At 39.4% G+C, this 24,922-nt stretch overlaps 9 non-coding genes across 9 annotated transcripts; all 9 read left to right on the top strand.

Moving 5' to 3' along the window:
• Positions 1-18,190: 18,190 nt before the first annotated feature.
• TRNAV-AAC (transfer RNA valine (anticodon AAC)) lies at positions 18,191-18,263 on the top strand. Its single transcript has one exon. It is a non-coding gene; the product is annotated as a tRNA-Val (tRNA).
• Positions 18,264-18,466: 203 nt separating this feature from the next.
• TRNAV-CAC (transfer RNA valine (anticodon CAC)) lies at positions 18,467-18,539 on the top strand. Its single transcript has one exon. It is a non-coding gene; the product is annotated as a tRNA-Val (tRNA).
• A 203-nt stretch (positions 18,540-18,742) lies between these two features.
• TRNAV-CAC (transfer RNA valine (anticodon CAC)) lies at positions 18,743-18,816 on the top strand. The gene has a single exon. It is a non-coding gene; the product is annotated as a tRNA-Val (tRNA).
• A 1,305-nt stretch (positions 18,817-20,121) lies between these two features.
• TRNAV-CAC (transfer RNA valine (anticodon CAC)) lies at positions 20,122-20,194 on the top strand. The gene has a single exon. It is a non-coding gene; the product is annotated as a tRNA-Val (tRNA).
• Positions 20,195-21,500: 1,306 nt separating this feature from the next.
• Positions 21,501-21,573, top strand: TRNAV-CAC (transfer RNA valine (anticodon CAC)). The gene has a single exon. It is a non-coding gene; the product is annotated as a tRNA-Val (tRNA).
• Positions 21,574-21,638: 65 nt separating this feature from the next.
• TRNAV-CAC (transfer RNA valine (anticodon CAC)) lies at positions 21,639-21,711 on the top strand. Its single transcript has one exon. It is a non-coding gene; the product is annotated as a tRNA-Val (tRNA).
• Positions 21,712-22,325: 614 nt separating this feature from the next.
• On the top strand, positions 22,326-22,398 carry TRNAV-CAC (transfer RNA valine (anticodon CAC)). The gene has a single exon. It is a non-coding gene; the product is annotated as a tRNA-Val (tRNA).
• A 65-nt stretch (positions 22,399-22,463) lies between these two features.
• TRNAV-AAC (transfer RNA valine (anticodon AAC)) lies at positions 22,464-22,536 on the top strand. The gene has a single exon. It is a non-coding gene; the product is annotated as a tRNA-Val (tRNA).
• Positions 22,537-23,839: 1,303 nt separating this feature from the next.
• On the top strand, positions 23,840-23,912 carry TRNAV-CAC (transfer RNA valine (anticodon CAC)). Its single transcript has one exon. It is a non-coding gene; the product is annotated as a tRNA-Val (tRNA).
• Positions 23,913-24,922: the final 1,010 nt, after the last annotated feature.

The following is a 24,922-nucleotide window of genomic DNA, read 5'->3' as shown; positions in this document are numbered from 1 at the left end:
CTACGTGACAAGACGCGTGCAACGATAGCATTGTTGATACATTTGAAGCATTATTTCGTAACGTCATTTTTGGGGAGCTTTACTATTTTCACTATGGGTATTAGCGCCACAGTGTAATTTTTAATTTTAAAACAATTTTGAGAAGTCAGCCTTTTTAAAAAGTCCTATTATGTTTCTCTAGCTCAAAAAGGAACAAAATGGCAGCCAATGAAAATGTCCAGAAAATTTTGTCCGGGACTGTTCAGTGGTCTTACATTTTTTTTGGGTGTAGCCAATTCCACAACACATAAAGCACCTTTGAATTCTAAAGTACTCCTTTATAGGGCAAATCTCTCACCCCAACTTAACCTTCCCCATCTCAAGTAGACCTTTAAACTTATTCGGAACTACCTCAAAGACAAAATTCATGTTTAGGTTCTTAGAAGCATAACTGAAGAGCAACTTTAGGTCGTCTGTTATAAATGCCCCATTCCCCTGTGCAATGATGGCTGCGACGACTCGCTTTTCTATTAAATCAGGACTAACCTCCTTAACTATTATTTTAGGATTATACCTACTGGAGCTATAAACAATTAATTTATCCTTTAGGACATCCGAGGATTATATGGCCGCCTAGAGTTTCACTAAATTATCTAGAGTCTCTAAGTGGATAAATACCCCGTTTTTCCTACATACCCTAGGAGATGCCTAGATTACCGGGATCAAGCAACTTAATTATATCCTCAGAGGTGGTCACAACAATACTAGTCCGGTCCCATCTATTAGTTTTTCGCTTGCCATAATTACATCGCTACTAGTCCCTTGTACGGACGGGTTCTTCATTCGAATTCGTTATATTAACTAGGGGTTGCTCCTTTGGATAAACTATATAGGGTAAAGTCCTCTAGAACGAACTTAGGCTGCTTAGTTTTCCCTTTGCTTGTTATTGCGGTGTAATTTTTATCTTTATTGTTTTTGTTATTGTTATTGTTGCTTTTTTATCATTGGTATCTACACTATTTTTATTATCCCTAGTTTTTTTAATCTTTAAGCTTTTTTACCCTTGTTACTGTTCCTATTTATATTATTGCTCGGGGTGTTTGACTTTGCAACTGATATGTTTCGCTTTTTCCTAGTAAGAGAGTATAGACCACCGTATACGGACAAGATTGTCCGTATACGATGGTACTTAGTGTAGCTGGGAGGAGGGGGGTCGTTTCATCCCCTCTTTTCTATCTATCTCTTGCCTCTCGCTCTAGATGGTACCGTGCCAGAGGGGGGGAAATATGGTTGGGAGGGGGTTGACGACACTTATCACGTGATGTTGTTGGCGGGAAATTCGAATTTAAAGAGGATTTTTGGTGTATCGTATCGGTATGACGTCACGTGACTTGGTGACGGCGCTCAGTGTCCATTGTGGTATTATTTTGGTGTATCTTTAGGATTTTGTATACATTTAGTGGATGATTTATTGGTAATTCTATAGGTTCAGTAGACCCTTTCTACACCATCCTGTAATGCTATTCTCTGTATGATTTTGAGGTCTCCATGTATGTTCATGTTTCTCTTATATTATAGAACCAGTTTTAATTGAGATAAGGTCTACGTAGTTTATTGAAAAGGGTACAAATTAAGTAGGGGTGTGCGAATACCACTTTTTGGGTATCGAACCAGTTATCGAATACCAAAAAATTTTCCTTATCAAATACCGAATCGAATAGTTTATTCCAAATCGAATACCGAATAGTTGGGCCTTGGTAATTTTTTTCCTTCCCGATTAATCGCGAATAGTTAAGCCTAGTAACCGCGAATATTTAACCCTAATATTCGCGAATACTAGGCCAGCTATTCGCGGTTAATCGGGTAGTAACCCTAATATTCGCCAATAAAATTACAAAGCAAGGAGAAGAACATTTAGAAGCTCCTAAATTTCAAAATACTTCTCCTCATTGGTGGTCAAGTATTTCTTAAAATTTTCCTATGCACTTGCTGGTAGTTTTTGATGGGAGACAAATAAAATTGGGATGACATTTTTTTAAATAAGGTGGGTCTCTCTAGTGCCAAGGACCAAAATACCGAATAGTCAGTTCGGTATTCGATATTCGAATCGAATAGTGAAAATAGGGTTATCGAATACCGAATCGAATTATTCGGTTCGGTATTCGATCGAATTATTCGATTGAAACGGTTAACCGCACACCTCTAAAATTAAGCTACGATGATGTTCTAGGTGTACTCCTGTTTTGTGTATTGGTTATCAAGTTACTGGGTTAGAACGATAGTACATTTTAGTATCATAAACGTGGCAGAAATACGGCTGTTTTTACACAACTTGGTAGCTTGTAATTAGTTAAAATGAACAAATATTACTAAAAAAAACTCAGAACATAAGGATTACATTAGTTTTAATACGATTTGGTAGTTGATGAGTAGTTAAAATGCTGATCCAAACAAAAGTATACACGAATATAGCTTGACTGTCTCATATGTTTTCTATTTAGCACACATTTTAAGTGACATTTTAACCAAAAAAGAATTACATATACCGTAACACATGATTTGTTACAAACCTTGTCAACAACCTTTCTCTCCAGAGTTCGGAAGTGAATTGACTCTCTATAGTTTACAAAATTCCCTTTTGGACACCCAACAGGTATATATTATATGACATTAAGGGGGAGGATGAGGTAGAACTTGATTCATAACAAAAGAATTTATCCCCATCTGTTTCTATTTATACGTAAACACGTTCAAACGTGTCTAAAGGGCTTTTGGGGGGGATGTGTTAGTGCCTCTAGATTCCTTGCATTGCTATCAATTCAATTTATTTTTCATTAATTGGACCACCCACCAGGTTTTATTAAAGGGGGGGCTTAAACCTTTATCCCCATCTAGTTTTTATTTATACGTAAACATGTCCAGGCGTGTCTTAATGGCTTTGGGGGGGGGGGGGGGTTGAACCAGTTGTATTGAATCAATGGAATTTATATTTAGAGTGATTTATAACTCACACAAATGTGTTATGTCCAAATATATGTCATTGAGGGGGGCGGTGACACATTCTATAAGGGGGTTCAAGCATTTAATTGATTACAGGTGGTTGCCCCGAGGGCATTATTAGGACAAGTCTCAACAAGTTTAAGATGTTTCCGTTGCGTCAACAGAAAGGCAATATATCATTAAACTGAAACATTAACCTAAACGTACTATATTTATCAAAATTATCGGCAACGTAATCAAACATTTGTGGAAAACGTAAAACGGTATTGAAAGAAGCATCATTCACAACGCATTTCGTGTTAGAAGTAAAAAACAATCGAAACGTTTTTGATCAACTACGGTACAATTGACCGACACGAAAACGATAATTTAAAATACCTAAAATCCCATAGGAATACATGGGGAAACGAATAATCCACCGAAACGAAAACAGTCATGTACATTGCATTTTAGCAACACGAAACGAGTCATTTGAAAAACATTTCAAATGCTTAAAAACGTTTCGATAAATTTTAGCTAAATTTATCAAAATTACTCTATGTTTCACCAAAAACACTTTTGATTTATTAAAATTCCACCAATTTTTTTCTATTTAAATAAAAATTTGTTACGAGACTTACACGCCCAGGCGCTAAACGAAACAGGCTTGGAAGCCATTTTACTATTCGATTCAAATGGCTTAATTTTATTTTTAGACGCATACAATGTTATTGATTGACCGGCTCCCAGAATAAAATTGAGCCATTTGAATCGAATAGTAAAATGGCTTCCAAGCCTGTTTCGTTTAGCGCCTGGGCGTGTAAGTCTCGTAACAAATTTTTATTTAAATAGAAAAAAATTGGTGGAATTTTAATAAATCAAAAGTGTTTTTGGTGAAACATAGAGTAATTTTGATAAATTTAGCTAAAATTTATCGAAACGTTTTTAAGCATTTGAAATGTTTTTCAAATGACTCGTTTCGTGTTGCTAAAATGCAATGTACATGACTGTTTTCGTTTCGGTGGATTATTCATTTCCCCATGTATTCCTATGGGATTTTAGGAATTTTAAATTATCGTTTTCGTGTCGGTCAATTGTACCGTAGTTGATCAAAAACGTTTCGATTGTTTTTTACTTCTAACACCAAATGCGTTGTGAATGATGCTTCTTTCAATACCGTTTTACGTTTTCCACAAATTTTTGATTACGTTGCCGATAATTTTGATAAATATAGTACGTTTAGGATAATGTTTCAGTTTAATGATATATTGCCTTTCTGTTGACGCAACGGAAACATCTTAAACTTGTTGAGACTTGTCCTAATAATGCCCTCGGGGCAACCACCTGTAATCAATTAAATGATTGAACCCCCTTGTAGGATGTGTCACCGCCCCCCTCAATGACATAAACTTGGACATAACACATTTGTGTGAGTTATAAATCACTCTAAATATAAATTCCATTGATTCAATACAACTGGTTCGACCCCCCCCCCCAAAGCCATTAAGACACGCCTGGACTAGTTTACGTATAAATAAAAACTAGATGGGGATAAAGGTTTAAGCCCCCCCCCCCTTTAATAAAACCTGGTGGGTGGTCCAATTAATGAAAAATATATTACATTGATAGCAATGCAAGGAATCTAGAGGCACTAACACATCCCCCCAAAAGCCCTTTAGACACGTTTGAACGTGTTTACGTATAAATAGAAACAGATGGGGATAAATTCTTTTGATATGAATCAAGTTCTACCTCATCCTCCCCCTTAATGTCATATAATATATACCTGTTGGGTGTCCAAAAGGGAATTTTGTAAACTATAGAGAGTCATTTCACTTCCGAACTCTGGAGAGAAAGGTTGTTGACAAGGTTTGTAACAAATCATGTGTTACGGTATATGTAGTTCTTTTTTGGTTAAAATGTCACTTAAAATGTGTGCTAAATAGAAAACATATGAGACAGTCAAGCTATATTCGTGTATACTTTTGTTTGGATCAGCATTTTAACTACTCATCAACTACCAAATCGTATTAAACTAATGTAATCCTTATGTTCTGAGTTTTTTTTTTAGTAATATTTGTTCATTTTAACTAATTACCAGCTACCATGTTGCGTAAAAACTGCCGTATTTCTGCCACGTTTATGATACTAAAATGTACTATCGTTCTAACCCAGTAACTTGATAACCAATACACAAAACAGGAGTACACCTATAACATCATCGTAGCTTAATTTTAGAGGTGTGCGGTTAACCGTTTCAATCGAATAATTCGATCGAATACCGAACCGAATAATTCGATTCGGTATTCGATAAGCCTATTTTCACTATTCGATTCGAATATCGAATACCGAACTGACTATTCGGTTAAAGTTCGGCTACCATAAATTTTGGTCCTTGGCACTAGAGAGACCCACCTTATTTAAAAAAATATCATCCCAATTTTATTTGTCTCCCATCAAAAACTACCAGCAAGTGCATAGGAAAATTTTAAGAAATACTTGACCACCAATGAGGAGAAGTATTTTGAAATTTAGGAGCTTCTAAATGTTCTTCTCCTTGCTTTGTAATTTTATTGGCGAATATTAGGGTTACTACCCGATTAACCGCGAATAGTTGGCCTAGTATTCGCGAATATTAGGGTTAAATATTCGCGGTTACTAGGCTTAACTATTCGCGATTAATCGGGAAGGAAAAAAATTACCAAGGCCCAACTATTCGGTATTCGATTTGGAATAAACTATTCGATTCGGTATTTGATAAGGAAAATTTTTTGGTATTCGATAACCGGTTCGATACCCAAAAAGTGGTATTCGCACACCCCTACTTAATTTGTACCCTTTTCAATAAACTGCGTAGACCTTATCTCAATTAAAACTGGTTCTATAATAAAAGAGAAACATAAACATACATGGAGACCTCAAAATCATACAGAGAATAGCATTACAGGATGGTGTAGAAAGGGTCTACTGAACCTATAGAATTACCAATAAATCATCCACTAAATGTATACAATATCCTAAAGATACACCAAAATAATACCACAATGGACACTGAGCGCCGTCACCAAGTCACGTGACGTCATACCGATACGATACACCAAAAATCCTCTATAAATTCGAATTTCCCGCCAACAACATCACGTGATAAGTGTCGTCAACCCCCCCAACCATATTTCCCCCCCTCTGGCACGGTACCATCTAGAGCGAGAGGCAAGAGATAGATAGAAAAGAGGGGGATGAAACGACCCCCTCCTCCCAGCTACCCTAAGTACCATCGTATACGGACAATCTTGTCCGTATACGGTGGTCTATACTCTCTCTAGTAAATAATTTAAAATCAGCGTTGTTTGGTGTTTGCAAAACGCATTACTCCTCCATCCCTGGACTATCTAACAAATTAATATATTCTCTAACTATTTCAGATCTGACTTCGGAGGTGGACGTGGCTCTAAAATCACTTAAAAGTGCTACCTGACTCCCTAATTTAGCGATATCTAGGGTTTGCAGCTGAAACACGGTGAAAAGCTCTTCGAAAATCGCGAGTATTTCACCACCTATAATTTTAGGGACCCTTTTCTCGGGGTTCATAATTACCTTTTGTAACCTGCACCTAGCGTCAGCTCTCCGCTTCACTGAATAAGTAAAGAAACGATGAAAGTAGTGGTATTTCACCGGCGGCCGCGAGTGACTACCCACATATGCTACACCTCTCATCTCTCTTCACAGAGTCACACTAGAGTCAAGCTCACCAGGTTTTCTTTCCCCGCTGTTTTGCCATGCCCGTTCCCTTGGCTGTGGTCTCACTAGATAGTAGATAGGGACAGTGGGAATCATGTTAATCCATTCATGCGCGTCACTAATTAGATGACGAGGCATTTGGCTAGTTTCATACTGTCACGCTCCTTGAAGGGAACTACGTAGATTCGCCACTAGATGGTAGGGCTCACCAATTAATGCTCTTTTTTTGGGAAAATTGGGGGGGGGGGGAGTCAATTAGAAAAAGTGCCGAATGGAAAAAAAACAAAAAAAGGTAGAAAAAGTTACAATTTGGACATAGCGTTAAATAAACGGAAATCCAATTAATAATGATGCTTTAACCCGCATCAAAGTTTCCTCTTCATTGGCTCATCGCCGGTCTTGTGACCGTCGTCACACGATTAAACCAAGTCCAGCACCTTAAGGAACCTTGAATCGCGCCCAACGATAGATAACGGAGTTAAGCGTTCGATAAACCAACATGTTCGGACAGGTAACGTTTCGATTGGCTGCACGTCAGCGTTACCACCCGAAAATCAACAGATGTTTTTGTGGTTAGAGCGCAGATCTGGTCGCGCAATGGAGACGAACGGCGGTACTTTTCCATCATTAGCTCGTGAGCCCGATTAAGGTTGGCGGCATCGGCGACTACCTGGACATCCAGGCAGATGGCTTTGGGTCCATCCCTCGCAGCGAGAACGATGTCTGGCTTAAGAATGGAGCCATCCGGGAGGTGATGGTGGGCCCCATCCACACCTTACGGTGTCGCCTCTTAGCGAAGTCGCAGAGACGCGCCACGATTTTAATACGGGCTGCACTGCAGCACATGGGGTAAAGTTTCCTTCGCCGACACACCACCTGGAAGGCGGAAGCCAGCGCGGCAATGGGTAGAACCAGATTTCCCTCTAGTCGTGCGGGCTCGGGTAGGCAAACAATAAATCCTAAGCTTTAAGGCCTGGATATATTCGTTCCCACTCGTGTTACCCCCGCCACTGGTGATCCAAGAATTAGAAGATGGGACCTCTCGGCAGTAGCGGAGGCCTTAACCAATAACCATCAACGGACCGATATAAGAGTTTGGACCGTCGACTGCCGAGAGCTCGATTCTACGAAAATGGGTTTGAAAGAACCTAGAATCAGTTATCCCATGCAACGCAGCATCGTGAGATGTTTGAAGCGATGACAAGCGTGCGAATGTGAGAGAAGGGATCTTCCATCGAAAAGGCGGAATACCCAAACCCCCAGACAGACAGGCGCATGAAAGTACGCCAACGGCACATCGTGGGGCATCCGAAACCAAGATCTAACGTGATGTCTGATCTGCGTGTCGAGCTTTTTTAACAAGCCGATGGTTACACGTCCGAGAACAAGCTCGTGAGTATAACGCGGCAGAAGGTGGAATATGAGCAAAATAAGCCGTTGGTGTGGCTTGAGAGGGGCCTTCCGAAGAAGGACTAATTTGTCTTCCAGGTCAAGTTTACCTACCGACGACAATCCTAAAGGACGAAATTCAACCCTGAGATAAGTCCAACAATCTTCAATCCCAACCGCGCGGAGAGAGGCCCCTGGATCGAAAATGGGGCCCCATCAGTCACCACTTTGCACATGACGGGGAATAAGCCTGTCTCATCATCGTCCAGCTAACTAGCTTGGGGCCACGGTTAAGGGAACGAAATTAGTTCAGACGGATATAACAGGATATAATTCAGAGAGAGTGTTTATTAAGCGTCTGACAGAAAGTTTCACTAAGGGTAAATCGAGATTATTCCTAGGTGTACTATTTCGGGCAGGTCTGTCTGGTAGGTAAATCGCGCACAAAGGGCAGTCTTATAAATAATGAAGAGAATGAGCTTCCCATTGACCACAGAAGCACATATCGTCCTCTCTAAGACTAAACTTGTTCAAATATTTAGGAAATTGCCAGTGCCCACTCATAATCTGTCAGAAAACGCCCGCCATTTCACATAGCGCGTCATTTATACTCGGATATCTTAAAACTTCGGATTTAAAATTTTTATATTTAAATTAAATAACTTAGGCTCTTTGACTTTGATGAAATTATTAGTGTCAAAAAGATCTGTATATTGATATTGATCTTTTGAGAGCTATAGGCCTACAGAAAGTAAATTTTTTAAACTTCGTAAACTTTAAAATTAAGCTACATGTTTTTTTCAGTTTTCATACGGTTTTTTTATCGGCTATCAACGATTTTCTCTCTATTTATTCTCTTTATATTGCCGAGTTCTCAACTTAACTCTAAATTTTGAGAGAAAATAAAATTAAAACGCTTACTATTTAGAATGATGCTCATGTGTGATGATAAAATATTTTTACTAATGTAATTTTGGTGAAAACTAAGATGGGAACTTTTTCAAATAATTGATGTTTTATAATAATGTCTTCAAAACAAAAAATTTTAATATCTGCACTTCAGGCAATTAACTTTCAACACTTATCTTTTACACTTTCCTGTCTTTGTCTGGTAAGACCGATTTTTATTAATTCAATATTGACTCAACGTGTTTCAATGGAAAAATATATTATGCATGACGACAGGGGTGATGGTGTCTAACCCTACTCCACTATAATTCAAGCAGAAAAGTCCAGATAAATATTCCATGTAGAAGAAATCTTTGTATTCCGAGTAGTTTAATAATATGCAAACACAAATTTCCATCGAATTAGTAGCGCAGAAAAAATGGAAAGGCATGAGAGATACTTAAAACGGGAAAAAATAGATTACAACTGGCACTAGTGAGATGAAAAATAGATTAGAACTGGCACTAGTGAGATGAAAATTTCAAATAGAAAATGTACAGAATTTTAGAGTGTTTTGCGCGGCTCTTTGCGGCGTAGAGAAAGTTGTATTATGGAATATAATCTTAAAACAAACATTTTTATATAGTTTGTTATCAATCTGTGATATGGAATTAATAAGGGTCAGTATTTCTACGGAACAAAAAGCTAATAAAGCACCTTACAAAGATCAAACCAATTAGATAACCAATTATTAAATCAAATGGAAAATATCTGTGACTATAGTGATCTCAGCGAAAGTGAGGCCCACCTGAAAAATTTTAGCGAGGTTATGTCTGCAGATAATTTGGAGCTTTGAGTTTTTTCACAATCTTTGTGCAGTCTGTCCTTTCCTACTATGGAGTGATAATTATGCGTTGCTGTATGATACTTCATTATTGCATAAATTTCTAATATATATTTTCCTTTAGGGTTACTATTGAAATTGACGACATGGATTCAAACGTATCAGTAAATGACGCAAATACAAATAAAAATAAGAACACTGTATCTGGAAATAAGTGTTGGAAGAGACAAAAATTCTGCATCTGAAAGTTAAAAGCGCAAGATATTTGATGCCCTAAACTTTACACCAACTAGCGCTTCGGAAATGAGTTCGCTCATTTCATTTGCAAAGGAGAACGTAGAGAAAGAAATTTGCTCCAATTTCCCAGCCTGTGAGTTCATAAGAAAAAATAACCTTATATTTCTCCAGTCAGGCTAAAAGATTTCGACGTTTACCAACGAAAAAAAAGACTCTTCGAATGAAAGTGGAAACTATATTTTTGAAGAGGAAGCAGAAGAAGAGTGACATTCATCTTAAGGAAACTATGTAGCCAAACGATATCATTTATTTTAAACAAAAGGGACCTCAAAATAACAATAAAGCCTAACAGAGGCGAGCTCCTTTCAAAATGTTTTTGTTTTTATGAGTTGTTCAAAAATTTTACAACATTGTAACCGTAAAGTTAAAGTGTAGGAAGGGGGCCTAGCTTCACGATTCAGAAAGAATTTAAATTGAAAAAGAAGACTAAGAAGTTATTTCCCAGGTTCCCGTTTAAATGACTTATTGTCCATGTCATATGTACCAAATGATCCATAGCGGCAGAGAAAATAAAGACGCAGCCCGTAAATGACAGAAAAAATACTTGGGTTTATTGCATTAACAAAACAAAACGTGTCTCGACACTTCGATGACAGGAGAGAGAGAGAGTGTAGTCCACTGAGACTGAGACTATGTGTTTTTTTACAACAATCCGCGCCCCTTATGACGTACCCCTAAAACAGAAGATGCCACTTCGGGAAAAGTTTATCCAAAAAATTAGAGGAATAGAAATGTGACCCTTAAGGCAACACATATTGAAACAATAGCAGACGACGTGTAGGAGGTAGTGCGTGGCTCCATCGTTACATCCTCCAAGGATTATTTAAAATGCCTAAGGATAAAACGCACACGCAGATTTCTATAGTATGGGAATGTTTTCTAGTTGTTCCGAAATTTTAACCCATCCCCCTCTTCTCCACAGACTGTTTTGATGCGTCAAACGGAAAACGAATAGCGATATGGCGCCACCTATCTTATAATCGCGAAAGCATAGACGAAAAAGAAATAGTTTTCGAAAGCATGCCGTATAGTTCTAGTTCGAATTGTTAACGGTCGTTAAGAACATTTAGTTCAAGGATCAAAAATGAGATGAGTTTCTAATTATCATAATTTAATTTTATTAATTGACAAGACCAAGGCTAGAAGTTTATTAATATTATTTGAAGACTAAAGCAATAATCGTTGATTAAAGCAAACATTCAGTTCAAGAATATATGAGGTGAGTTTACATTTGTTTAATAGGCAAGGTTTGAGTAGATCTGCTAGAGCAGACGAGAGTGACAAAACTTTCAAGAACCCGATCACGTGTTGACGCTTCAAAATAAATGGCTTTCCGGTTTGCCGATTGCGCCCGCTAGGTACCGTTTGGAACATCTACCTTCGATATTACCCCTCTGCGTTTTATCCTTAGACATTTTAAATAATCCTTGCATCCCCCAGGGGGATTCGGACTCGTGGGAGTCATGCGGCTCAGGCGACCTCCCTTTGGCCGCAGTCGCGCTTTCCTTCTTGAACGGATGGCGGCGGTGGGCATTGTAGGCCTCGCTACGTTTGGGCCCTTGGCTTAAAACAATTGTTTTCGTGATGACGGCGGCATTGGTAAATCTCTCGTCGGGTACTATGTTCGCCGGGGCAGTCGTTGGTCTAACCGAACCTTCCGCAGGGAGAGGCGTTGCCGACGCGGAACCTCCATTACCACTGTCTTGGGAGACGGTTAGCCGTTCTTCGGGTTTGGTCTTAGCAACAAGAGTCCCAACCCTCTACCACGTCCTCTTGTGGGGAGTGACGCCGCATTGGGTACGGTTCCCTTGGCCCGTCCTCGTCCGTGAGGAACGGCAGTCATAGGGGCCAGAGCCGAGATGTCCGGCACGAGCGACACTGGCGAAATCCGAGGGTCGACAACGAAAACTCCTGAACTTCAGCGGCGGCCTGTGGTGTGCCGCTGCAAATGCCTTGGATTGAGGTGTTGATTGTTCTCGAGGGTCCGTTTGTTCTTCGGCCACTGCGGTGGTTGCTATCTCGAATAAGGGTCCTCTTTGAGGGGCGTTCAAGGCGCGTGCGATGCACGGCGCGAATAATAGTCACTAACATCGAAGGCAGGGGCAGATCATTGCGCGCAATAGGCGCAGTTAAACCAGATCCAGGATGAGGATTGGATGAAACTGGCTTAAAACTTACAGAAAACGATAAAATTACTAACACGTTTTGTTTGGTCTCAATACTAATTTTATTTTATCAGCGATCAATGATTTTCAGTATATTTTATTCTCCTTATAGAGCCGAATACTCAAACCTAACTGTATATTTGTAATAGAAAGCAAAATGCATACCCGTAATGTTTTTAAAGCGATGCAGATATTTCACAATAAAATATTTTTACTAAAGGTATTTTGGTGAAAAAATCGAAGATAAGCATATTTTTTAAATTTTCAATGTTTTATATTCATGTCCACAAAAGTCAAAATTTGAATTTCTGTTACCTCCCTTGTGTACCATTCGACCGAATCCCATTCAACCGAACGCGTTTCCCATTCAACCGAAAACAGCCCAAATGTGCGGTTTTGGGAAAATATATATCAAAATTTAAAAAGCAAACGTTTTCACTTTTTTTGCCCTACAGTTTTCGTTGTATATAAGTATAGATTTATGTTTGAAATGCAAAATTTAATTTTAAGAGTGATTGATAATGGAGAGAATTGCATTGTTTTGGAAAAGGTGGCAGCTAACTATTAGGAGAATATTTTGGAAAAGGTGGCAGCTAACTATTAGGAGAATATTTTGGAAAAGGTGGCAGCTAACTATTAGGAGAATATTTTGGAAAAGGTGGCAGCTAACTATTAGGAGAATATTTTGGAAAAGGTGGCAGCTAATTAGTAGGAGAATGTTTAGAAAAAAAGGTGGCAGCTAACTATTAGGAGAATGTTTAGGAAAAGGTGGCAGCTAACTATTAGGAGAATATTTTGGAAAAGATGGCAGCTAATTAGTAGGAGAATGTTTTGGAAAAGATGGCAGCTAATTAGTAGGAGAATGTTTTGGAAAAGGTGGCTGCTAATTAATAGAAAAATATTTAGGAAAAGGTGGCAACTAATTAATAGGAGAATATTTAGGAAAAGGTGACAACGAATTATTGGAACCACTGTTTTGGAAAAGGTGGCAGCTAACTATTAGGAGAATATTTTAGAAAAGGTGGCAGCTAACTATTAGGAGAATATTTTGGAAAAGGTGGCAGCTAATTAGTAGGAGAATGTTTAGGAAAAGGTGGCAGCTAATTAATAGGATAGTAACCTAACCTAACCTAACCGAACCTGACCTAACCTAACCAAACTTACAATTTCCTTCTCTGGGTTTGAACCCGAGCCTCTGAATTAGAAGCCTGATATTCTACCATGCTGCTGCGGTGATTCGAAATCCTCACAGACATTTAATTAACTAATTCTTTCAAATAAATTCCCATTCAGCAGAAACCCGCCATTGGGCTGGAAATTTAAATATATTCTACATAAAAAACCAAAAAGCGGTTTCGGTCCAAGGGGACTATATCGTTACTTCCGGCAATTATCCCTTACTTTTTCTCATCTTTGTCTGCAAAGACAGTTTTTATTATAATTTAATTGGTATCCATCTGGATTATGCTCTTTCGAAAAAATGGACGTTGAGGGTGGATTTCAAATTAAATGTGCTCAGTAAAGCTAAAATCAATGCTGTAGTGTAGAGCAATAGCGTTAGTTCAATTTATAGTGTAGTTTAGTTTTCGCCGAACATCCTGAATTTTTCAATTTTGCGCCATTTCATGAATTTAGATGATAGTGTAAATTTATTTAAGTGCTAAGTAAAAAAGGCAATTTGAGATTAGACGAACTACTAGTGTAGTTATCATTTTAGTCTTTTACCCTAGTTAAAAGTTATCCATGAATTTTACCCAAAAAAGGTTGTTTTCGGTTCATTCCCCTTTAATTACGCCAAATTAATATGAAATTAACACTTAAATGTGATTCCACAGGAATGGTTTAGCTTATAAAATGAGTTTCAAAAAATAATTTTACCTAATTATCTTTTGCCGAACATTCGCGCCTTAAATGATTTTCTATGATAATGTAAATTTATTTAAGTTTTAAATGAAAAAATCGGTTAGACGAACAACTCGTGTAATTTTATTATGAATTATTTAGTTTCTTTAAAAATTATTCCTGTCTATTCAGAAAATATTGTGGTTTTGCGTTAATATCTCATTAATTATACTTATTTAAGCTGATATTAACGCTGTACCTTGGTTTTAGTCGTGCTTAATTACTTTACAATATGAGTTTGATTTCTTTGAAAAATAATTGGAGTTTTAGTCTTTGCCGACGTGCTTGTATTTTTGCTTTTAAGTATACCTTTAAAAGGGGGAAATTTATGGTTAGTCAGTGATATTTTGGAAAAGGCGGAAATTTGTGGTTAGTCAAAAATATTTTGGAAAAGGCGGCAATTTATGGTTAGTCAGCGATATTTTGGAAAAGGCAGAAGTTTATGATTAGCCAGCAATATTTTGGAAAAGGCGGAAATTTATGGTTATCAGCAGTATTTTGGAAAAGGCGGAAATTTATGGTTAGTCAGCGATATTTTGGAAAAGGCGGAAATTTATGGTTGGTCAGCGATATTTTGGAAAAGGCGGAAATTTATGGTTAGTCAGCGATATTTTGGAAAAGGCGGAAATTTATGGTTAGTCAGCGATATTTTGGATAAGACGGAAATTTATGGTTAGTCAGCGATATTTTGGAAAAGGCGGAAATTTATGGTTAGTCAGCGATATTTTGGAAAAAGCGGAAATTTATGGTCAGTCAGCAATATTTTGGAAAAGGCGAAAATTTATGGTTAGTCGGAAATTTTGGAAAAGGCGGAAATTTATGGTTATCAGTAGTGTTTCGGAAAAGGCGGAAATTTATGGTTAGTCAGCATTATTTTGGAAAAGGCGAAAATTTATGGTTAGTCGGCAATTCATACTATTTTCTCCATCATTGGTTCCGCTTTTCCTCGTAGGGAGAATACTACTATTTTTACTACTATCCTACTAAAAAATTTCCACTGTGAAAAACGACCTCTAAAATAGGAATGACCCCTGAAGGGTTCGTCTCCAAGGTGGGGATTTCGTTCCGTAAGCGGGAGATTTTGTCTCCAGTTTGGGGGGATTTTGTCTCCAGTTTGGGGGATTTTGTCTGCAAATGGGGGGATTTTGTCTTATGCCCATTTGGACGGGGCGAAATTTTTGGAGGGATTATGTCCAGGGGGATTATGGGAGTCACCCCTCTCAACACGTACTCCCTTCAAAATAATTCATTTCGGAAAATGTAATTGTTCTTGAAAAAGCGTAGATATGTAATTTTTCAATTAATTTAAAGGGAAAGGATCGATTAACAGTAAAATCAGTTGATTGAATTTAATATTGATTAAGGATTAAATGGATAAAAATAACTAAAACAATTGCAATATCTGAACTTCAGTCAAATGACCAACCTCACACATATCGTTTTCTTTATCGGCCTTGGTCCAAATTAAGACGGTTTTTATAATAATACTTAAAGTTATGCTACCCTACTACAAGACTTGAAAAAAACTACAAAAAACTTAGCAATTTTGACCTACTAAAAACTCGGATAAGCGAAACAAAACCATATGACCATGGATACCAATAAAATAGGGGCTGTTTCAATGTTATAAAAGTAATGACCAACTATTTACACCTATATAGTAATATAATACTAAGTTATGCTACCCTACCACAAGATTAGAAAAAAAACTAAACAAAAATTTACGTTAATTACGGAATTTAACTAACAACAATAAAAAATTATGAATAGGGGTATCACTTCAAATTACTATTTCAAAACATGCTTTCTAGTATTCCTTCTACAAAACATTACACTTAGCGTTACGTTTAAAATAAAAATGAGTTTCAATTATTGACACCCACGGACTCCCATAATGCGACACTATTTTTAGGCATGGTAATAATAAGAATACATTGGTCGTTTGTCTAGGGGAATTAATATTTAATATTTAAAACAGTGTGGGCATTGATTTCATAATAACAGTTTAACATTAGGCTACTTAAATAATTACTACTGGCGGTTACCCGCGGCGTCGCTCGCGTGTAATAAGAACTTCCATCAAAATGATATAAAGAATGGGTAGATTTTACTGATGACTGATATTTTTGTAGCACCAAAGAGGAGAGAGAGGGGTTACAGAAAATTCCTCACCTCTCTTAACTACCTTAACCTTCAATGCAGTGTTGCCAGGCCCTATTATGTGAGTAAAGTTGGTCATGTACTGACTCAAACTTAACTGCTAGCCTTTCTTTCTGCAATCTCATGAATCACCAATGGCCTGGCAACACTGAGAGGACAGCAAAAAAACCTTTAGTTTAAAATTTGTGGGAAGGGATACATTTTATTATATTATTTTGTTACAAAATATTTCTTTATTTGAGCCCTTCCCCCTAAGCTTGTTACTTGACAGTAGAATTAAGGCTAGGAAATACCTTTCATTGTCCTTTCCCCTGTGCCCTAACACAAACGTATCAATAGGTGAACTTTACTTTCCTCCTTATCAGTGGTAAAAACCCAACAACAAAGTACAGTCCGGTAAAATGACCACGATACTTCAAGTAGCCGGCTATAAAAGCGAAGGACTTGGGCATTTGGGTTCATCTTGACTTTGGTAGTCCTTGTTATCAGTAACAATTCAATCTTATGCCGCTGTGCCATCCAGCTAGTTTAAAAATATTCCGGTGAGATTCAAATGGAGAACATTGAACAATTCGTAAGAACTTTTTTTTTTTAATTTCCAATTTTTTTATATATAAATTATTAGCTATATAGAGTGGCATGTAAACTTGGTAAAATAATGATCCTTATGGCTAGTCATTAGTTGAAAGTAAGATGTTAATCAGGGCCCTTCGTATCAGGGTTATGCCTAAAGAACGCTTTGGCCGTTAAATTCTCTTTCCCTATCAAGTGTCCCTAAATAATATTTTAAAATCTAGTATTTTAATGATAAATTTCTACTTTTTAGTGTCTGAACTGGAACAATTAAGAAGACTTGTTCCGTACGAGATGCTCAACCGCTTAAATCCCGAGGTGGAACCTTTCATACCCGCGTGGATGAGAAAACGTAAGATTTGATCTGGAAGTTGGTTAATTTTACTTCATTATACGAAAAACTAATTTCTTATAATTTCCTGGATTTTAAGTCCAAACTGGGGTGGTTAAATGTACTTAATTGTACGCAAAACTAATTTTAAATCAAATTTGTTTCCGATTCAGGCGTTCGTCAAGCAAGTACGGGCCTCAATCCCGAAAGGCCGGCCTTCGCCCCACGCGGAGTGGCTTTTGGTGTGGCAGGCGATCTTAAACGCAAAGTGAAACGATCATCTCTCGTTCACCAAAAAATTCGTAAGTTTCAAATATTTTAATATAATTTACTGCATTTAAATTGACAGTTTTTGGAATGTGATGTGGTTAAAACTCAGAAGTTAAAAGTACTTAATTGTACGCAAAACTTATTATAAATTAATTTTCTTTCCGATGCAGGCGTTCGTCAATTACGCCCTGTCCTCACCTCCGAAGCGGCGGTCCTCAACCCGGAAAAGGCGGTCCCCAACCCGGAAAAGGCGGTCCCCAACCCGGAAAAGGCGGTCCCCAACCCGGAAAAGGCGGTCCCCAACCCGGAAAAGGCGGTCCCCAACCCGGAAAAGGCGGTTCCCAACCCGGAAAAGGCCGCCCCCAACCCGGAAAAGGCGGTCATCAACCCCGAAAAGGCGGTCATCAACCCGGAAAAGGCGCTCCTCAATCCCAAATCACCAGTCTTCGTATCTACTTCGTGCCCTGGTAGATAAATGTTTTTACCATCGTGATTGGGCATAAAAATAAGCTAGATCTTTGGAAAACTCAGTGCTATGACGTATCTATGTTGTAGTGGTTATCACTTCCGCCTAACACGCGGAAGGTCCCAGATTCGAGCCCTGGTAGATTGTTTTTACCATCGTGATTGGGCATAAAAATAAGCTTGATCTCTTGAAAAACTCACTATTACTACGTATCTATGGTGTAGTGGTTATCACGTCCGCCTAACACGCGGAAGGTCCCAGGTTCGAGCCCTGGTAGATACATGTTTTGACCATCGTGATTGGGCATAAAAATTAGCTAGATCTCTTGGAAAACTCACAATTACTTCGTATGTATGATGTAGTGGTTATCACATCCACTTAACACGCGGAAGGTCCCAGGTTCGAGCCCTGGTCGATACATGTCTTGACCATCGTGATTAAGCAAAAAAATAAGCTAGATCTTTTGTAAAATTCATTGCTCTCACGTATTTATGGGGTAGTGGTTATCACGTCCGCTTCACACGCGTACGGTCCCAGGTTCGAGCCCTGGTAGATACATGTTTTTACCATCGTGATTGGGCATAAAATTAAGTTAGATGTTTTGGAAAACTCGGCGCTATCACTTATCTATGGTGTAGTGGTTATCAAGTCTGCTTCACACGCGAAAGGTCCAAGGCTCGAAACCTGGTAGATACATGTTTTTACCATCGTGATTGGGCATAAAAATAAGCTAGATCTTTTGGAAAAATCAATGCTATCACGTATCTATGGTGTAGTGGTTATCACGTCCGCTTCACACGCGGAAGGTCCCAGATTCGAGCCCTGGTAGATAACTGTTTTTACCATCGTGATTGGGCATAAAAATAAGCTAGATCTTTTGGAAAACTCAATGCTATCATGTATCTATGGTGTAGTGGTTATCACGTCCGCTTCACACGCGAAGCTTCCCAGGTTCGAGCCTTGGTAGATACAAGTTTTTACCTTCGTGATAGCGCATAGAATTAAGCTAGATGTTTTGGAAAACTCGGTGCTATCACGTATCCATGGTGTAGTGGTTATCACGTCCGCCTAACGCGCGAAAGGTCCCAGGTTCGAGCCCTGGTAGATACATGTTTTTACCATCGTGATTGGGCATAAAAATAAGCTAGATGTTTTGGAAAACTCTGTGCTATCACGTACCTTTGGTGTAGTGGTTATCACGTCCGCCTAACACGCGAAAGGTCCCAGGTTCAAGCCCTGGTAGAAAAATGTTTTGACCATCGTGGATTAAGCATAAAAATAAGCTAGATCTTTTGGAAAAGGCATTGCTGTCACGTATTTATTGGGTAGTGATTATCACGTCCGACTAACACACGTAAGGTCCCAGGTTCGAGCCCTGGTAGATACATGTTTTTACCATCGTGATTGGGCATAAAATTAAGCTAGATGTTTTGGAAAACTCAGTGCTATGACGTATCTGTGTTGTAGTGGTTATCACGTCCGCTTCACACGCGTAAGGTCGCAGGTTCGAGCCCTGGTTGATACATGTTTTTACCATTGTGTTTGGGAATAAAGATAAGCTAGATCTCTTGAAAATCTAGCTATTACTACGTAGCTATGGTGTAGTGGTTATCACGTCCGCCTAACAAACGAAAGGTCCCAGGTTGGAGCCCTGGTAGATACATGTTTATACCTCGTGATTGGGCATAAAATTAAGCTAGTTGTTTTTGAAAACTCGGTGCTATCACGTATCTATGGTGTAGTGGTTATCACGTCCGCCTAACGCGCGAAAGGTCCCAGGTTCTAGCCATGGTAGTAACATGGTTTTACCATCGTGATTGGGAATAAAAATAAGCTAGATCTTTTGGAAAACTCATTGCTATCACGTATCTATGGTGTAGTGGTTATCACGTCCGCCTAACACGCGAAAGGTCCCAGGTTCGAGCCCCGGTAGTTACATGGTTTTACCATCGTGATTGGGCATAAAAATAAGCTAGATCTTTGGAAAACTCAATGCTATCACGTATCTATGTTGTAGTGGTAAGCACGTCCGCCTACCACACGGAAAGTCCAGGGTTCGAGCGCTGGTAGATACATGTTTTGACCATCGTGATTTGGCATAAAAATAAGCTAGATGTTTTGGAAAACTGAATGCTACCACGTATCTATGGTGTAGTGGTTATCACGTCCGCTTCACACGCGTAGGGTCCCAGGTTCGAGCCCTGGTAGATACATGTTTTTACCATCGTGATTGGGCATAAAAATAAGCTAGATGTTTTGGAAAACTCTGTGCTATCACGTACCTATGGTGTAGTGGTTATCACGTCCGCCTAACACGCGCAAGATCCCAGGTTCAAGCCCTGGTATATAAATGTTTTGACCATCGTGATTAAGCATAAAAATAAGCTAGATCTTTTGGAAAGGGCATCGCTGTCACGTATTTATTGGGTAGTGGTTATCACGTCCGACTAACACACGAAAGGTCCCAGGTTCGAGCCCTATTAGATACATGTTTTTACCATCGTGATTGGGCATAAAATTAAGCTAGATGTTTTGGAAAACTCGGTGCTATCACGTATCTATGGTGTAGTGGTTATAACGTCCGTCTAACGCGCGAAAGGTCCCAGTTTCTAGCTATGGTAGTTACATGGTTTTACCATCGTGATTGGGAATAAAAATAAGCTAGATCTTTTGGAAAACTCATTGCTATCACGTATCTATGGTGTAGTGGTTATCACGTCCGCTTCACACGCGAAAGGTACCAGGTTCGAGCGCTGGTAGATACATGTTTTTACCATCGTGATTGGGCATAAAATTAAGCAAGATGTTTTGGAAAATTCGGTGCTATCACGTATCTATGGTGTAGTGGTTATCACGTCCGCCTAACACGCGAAAGGTCCCAGGTTCGAGCCCCGGTTGTTACATGGTTTTACCATCGTGATTGGGCATAAAAATAAGCTAGATCTTTTGGAAAACTCATTGCTATCACGTACTTATGGGGTAGTGGTTATCACGTCCGCTTCACACGCGTAAGGTCGCAGGTTCTAGCCCTGGTAGATACATGTTTTTACCATTGTGTTTGGGAATAAAGATAAGCTAGATCTCTTGAAAATCTAGCTATTACTACGTAGCTATGGTGTAGTGGTGATCACGTCCGCCTAACACACGAAAGGTCCCAGGTTGGAGCCCTGGTAGATACATGTTTTTACCATCGTGATTGGGCATAAAAATAAGCTAGATCTTTGGAAAACTCAGTGCTATGACGTATCTGTGTTGTAGTGGTTATCACGTCCGCTTCACACGCGCAAGGTCCCAGGTTCTAGCCATGGTAGATACATGTTTTTACCATCGTGACTGGGAATAAAAATAAGCTAGATCTTTTGGAAAACTCATTGCTATCACGTATTTATGGTGTATTGTTTATCACGTCCGCCTCACACGCGAAAGGTACCAGGTTCGAGCCCTGGTAGATACATGTTTTTACCATCGTCATTGGGCATAAAATTAAGCTAGATGTTTTGGAAAATTCGGTGCTATCACGTATCTATGGTGTAGTGGTTATCAAGTCCGCTTCACACGCGAAAGGTCCCAGGTTCGAGCCCTGGTAGATACATGTTTTTACCATCGTGATTGGGCCTAAAAATAAGCTAGATCTTTTGGAAAACTCAATGCTACCACGTATCTATGGTGTAGTGGTTATCACGTCCGCTTCACACGCGTAGGGTCCCAGGTTCGAGCCCTGGTAGATACATGTTTTTGCCATCGTGATTGGGCATAAAATTAAGCTAGATCTTTTGGAAAACTCAATGCTATCACGTATCTATGGTGTAGTGGTTATCACGTCCGCTTCACACGCGAAGCTTCCCAGGTTCGAGCATTGGTAGAAACAAGTTTTTACCTTCGTGATAGGGCTTAAAAATAAGCTAGATCTTTTGGAAAACTCAGTGCTGTCACGCATCTATGGTGTAGTTGTTATCACTTCCGCCTAACACGCGGAAGGTCCCAGATTCGAGCCCTGGTAGATTGTTTTTACCATCGTGATTGGGCATAAAAATAAGCTTGATCTCTTGAAAAACTCACTATTACTACGTAACTGTTTTGTAGTGGTTATCACGTCCGCCTAACACGCGGAAGGTCCCAGGTTCGAGCCCTGGTAGATACATGTTTTGACCATCTAGATTGGGCATAAAAATAAGCTAGATCTCTTGGAAAACTCAGAATTACTTCTTATGTATGGTGTAGTGGTTTTCACATCCACTTAACACGCGGAAGGTCCCAGGTTCGAGCCCTGGTCGATACATGTCTTGACCATCGTGATTAAGCGTAAAAAAAAGCTAGATCTTTTGTAAAATTCTTTGCTCTCACGTATTTATGGGGTAGTGGTTATCACGTCCGCTTCACACGCGTAAGGTCCCAGGTTCGAGCCCTGGTAGGTACATGTTTTTACCATCGTGATAGGGCATAAAAATAAGCTAGATCTCTTGAAAAACTCAACATTACTACGTATCTATGGTGTAGTGGTTATCACGTCCGCCTAACACGCGGAAGGTCCAAGGTTCGAGCCCTGGTAGATACATGTTTTGACCATCGCGATTGGGCATAAAAAAAAGCTAGATCTCTTGGAAAACTCACAATTACTACTTATCTAAGGTGTAGTGGTTATCACATCATCTTAGCATGCGAAAGGTACCAGGTTCGAGCCCTGGTCGATACATGTTTTGACCATCGTGATTAAGCATAAAAATAAGCTAGATCTTTTGAAAAACTCTATGATATCACTTATCTATGGTGTAGTGGTTATCAAGTCCGCTTCACACGCGAAAGGTCCCAGGTTCGAGCCCTGGTAGATACATGTTTTTACCATCGTGATTGGGAATAAAAATAAGCTAGATCTTTTGGAAAACTCAGTGCTGTCACGTATCTATGGTGTAGTTGTTATCACGCCCGCCTAACACGCGGAAGGTCCCAGATTCGAGCCCTGGTAGGTAACTGTTTTTACCATCGTGATTGGGCATAAAAATAAGCTAGATCCTTTGGAAAACTCAATGCTATCATGTATCTGTGGTGTAGTGGTTATCACATCATGTTAGCATGCGAAAGGTCCCAGGATCGAGCCCTGGTCGATACATGTTTTGACCATCGTGATTAAGCATAACAATATGCTAGATCTTTTGGAAAACTCATTGCTATCACGTATTTATGGGGTAGTGGTTATCACGTCCGCTTCACACGCGTAAGGTCGCATGTTCGAGCCCTGGTAGATACATGTTTTTACCATCGTGTTTGGAAATAAAGATAAGCTAGATCTCTTGAAAATCTAGTTATTACTACGTAGCTATGGTGTAGTTGTTATCACGTCCGCCTTACACACGAAAGGTCCCAGGTTGGAGCCCTGGTAGATACATGTTTTTACCATCGTGATTGGGCATAAAAATAAGCTAGATCTTTGGAAAACTCAGTGCTATGACGTATCTATGTTATAGTGGTTATCACTTCCGCCTAACACGCGGAAGGTCCCAGATTCGAGCCCTGGTAGATTGTTTTTACCATCGTGATTGGGCATAAAAATAAGCTTGATCTCTTGAAAAACTCACTATTACTACGTAACTGTTTTGTAGTGGTTATCACGTCCGCCTAACACGCGGAAGGTCCCAGGTTCGAGCCCTGGTAGATACATGTTTTGACCATCTAGATTGGGCATAAAAATAAGCTAGATCTCTTGGAAAACTCACAATTACTTCTTATGTATGGTGTAGTGGTTTTCACATCCACTTAACACGCGGAAGGTCCCAGGTTCGAGCCCTGGTCGATACATGTCTTGACCATCGTGATTAAGCATAAAAATAAGCTAGATCTTTTGTAAAATTCTTTGCTCTCACGTATTTATGGGGTAGTGGTTATCACGTCCGCTTCACACGCGTAAGGTCCCAGGTTCGAGCCCTGGTAGATACATGTTTTTACCTACGTGATAGGGCATAAAAATAAGCTAGATCTTTTGGAAAACTCAGTGCTGTTACGTATCTATGGTGCAGTTGTTATCACGTCCGCCTAACACGCGGAAGGTCCCAGATTCGAGCCCTGGTAGATAACTGTTTTTCCATCGTGATTGGGCGTAAAAATCAGCTAGACCTCTTGAAAAACTCAATATTACTACGTATCTATGGTGTAGTGGTTATCACGTCCGCCTAACACGCGGAAGGTCAAAGGTTCGAGCCCTGGTAGATACATGTTTTGACCATCGCGATTGGGCATAAAAATAAGCTAGATCTCTTGGAAAACTCACAATTACTACTTATCTAAGGTGTAGTGGTTATCACATCATCTTAGCATGCGAAAGGTACCAGGTTCGAGCCCTGGTCGATACATGTTTTGACCATCGTGATTAAGCATAAAAATAAGCTAGATCTTTTGGAAAACTCATTGCTATCACGTACTTATGGGGAAGTGGTTATCACGTCCGCTTCACACGCGTAAGGTCGCAGGTTCGAGCCCTGGTAGATACATGTTTTTACCATTGTGTTTGGGAATAAAGATAAGCTAGATCTCTTGAAAATCTAGCTATTTCTACGTAGCTATGGTGTAGTGGTTATCACGTCCGCCTAACACACGAAAGGTCCCAGGTTGGAGCCCTGGTAGATACATGTTTTTACCATCGTGATTGGGCATAAAAATAAGCTAGATCTTTGGAAAACTCAGTGCTATGACGTATCTGTGTTGTAGTGGTTATCACGTCCGCTTCACACGCGTAAGGTCGCAGGTTTGAGCCCTGGTAGATACATGTTTTTACCATCGTGTTTGGGCATAAAATTAAGCTAGATGTTTTGGAAAACTCGGTGCTATCACGTATCTATGGTGTAGTGGTTATCACGTCCGCCTAACGCGCGAAAGGTCCCAGGTTCTAGCCCTGGTAGATACATGTTTTTACCATCGTGATTGGGCATAAAATTAAGCTAGATGTTTTG

Source organism: Phalangium opilio, unplaced genomic scaffold, assembly GCF_054372755.1.
Source record: "Phalangium opilio isolate 3A_F unplaced genomic scaffold, DU_Popi_V2 ptg000225l_1, whole genome shotgun sequence".
NCBI lineage: Eukaryota > Metazoa > Arthropoda > Arachnida > Opiliones > Phalangiidae > Phalangium > Phalangium opilio.
This window is presented reverse-complemented; position numbering and strand designations above follow the sequence as displayed.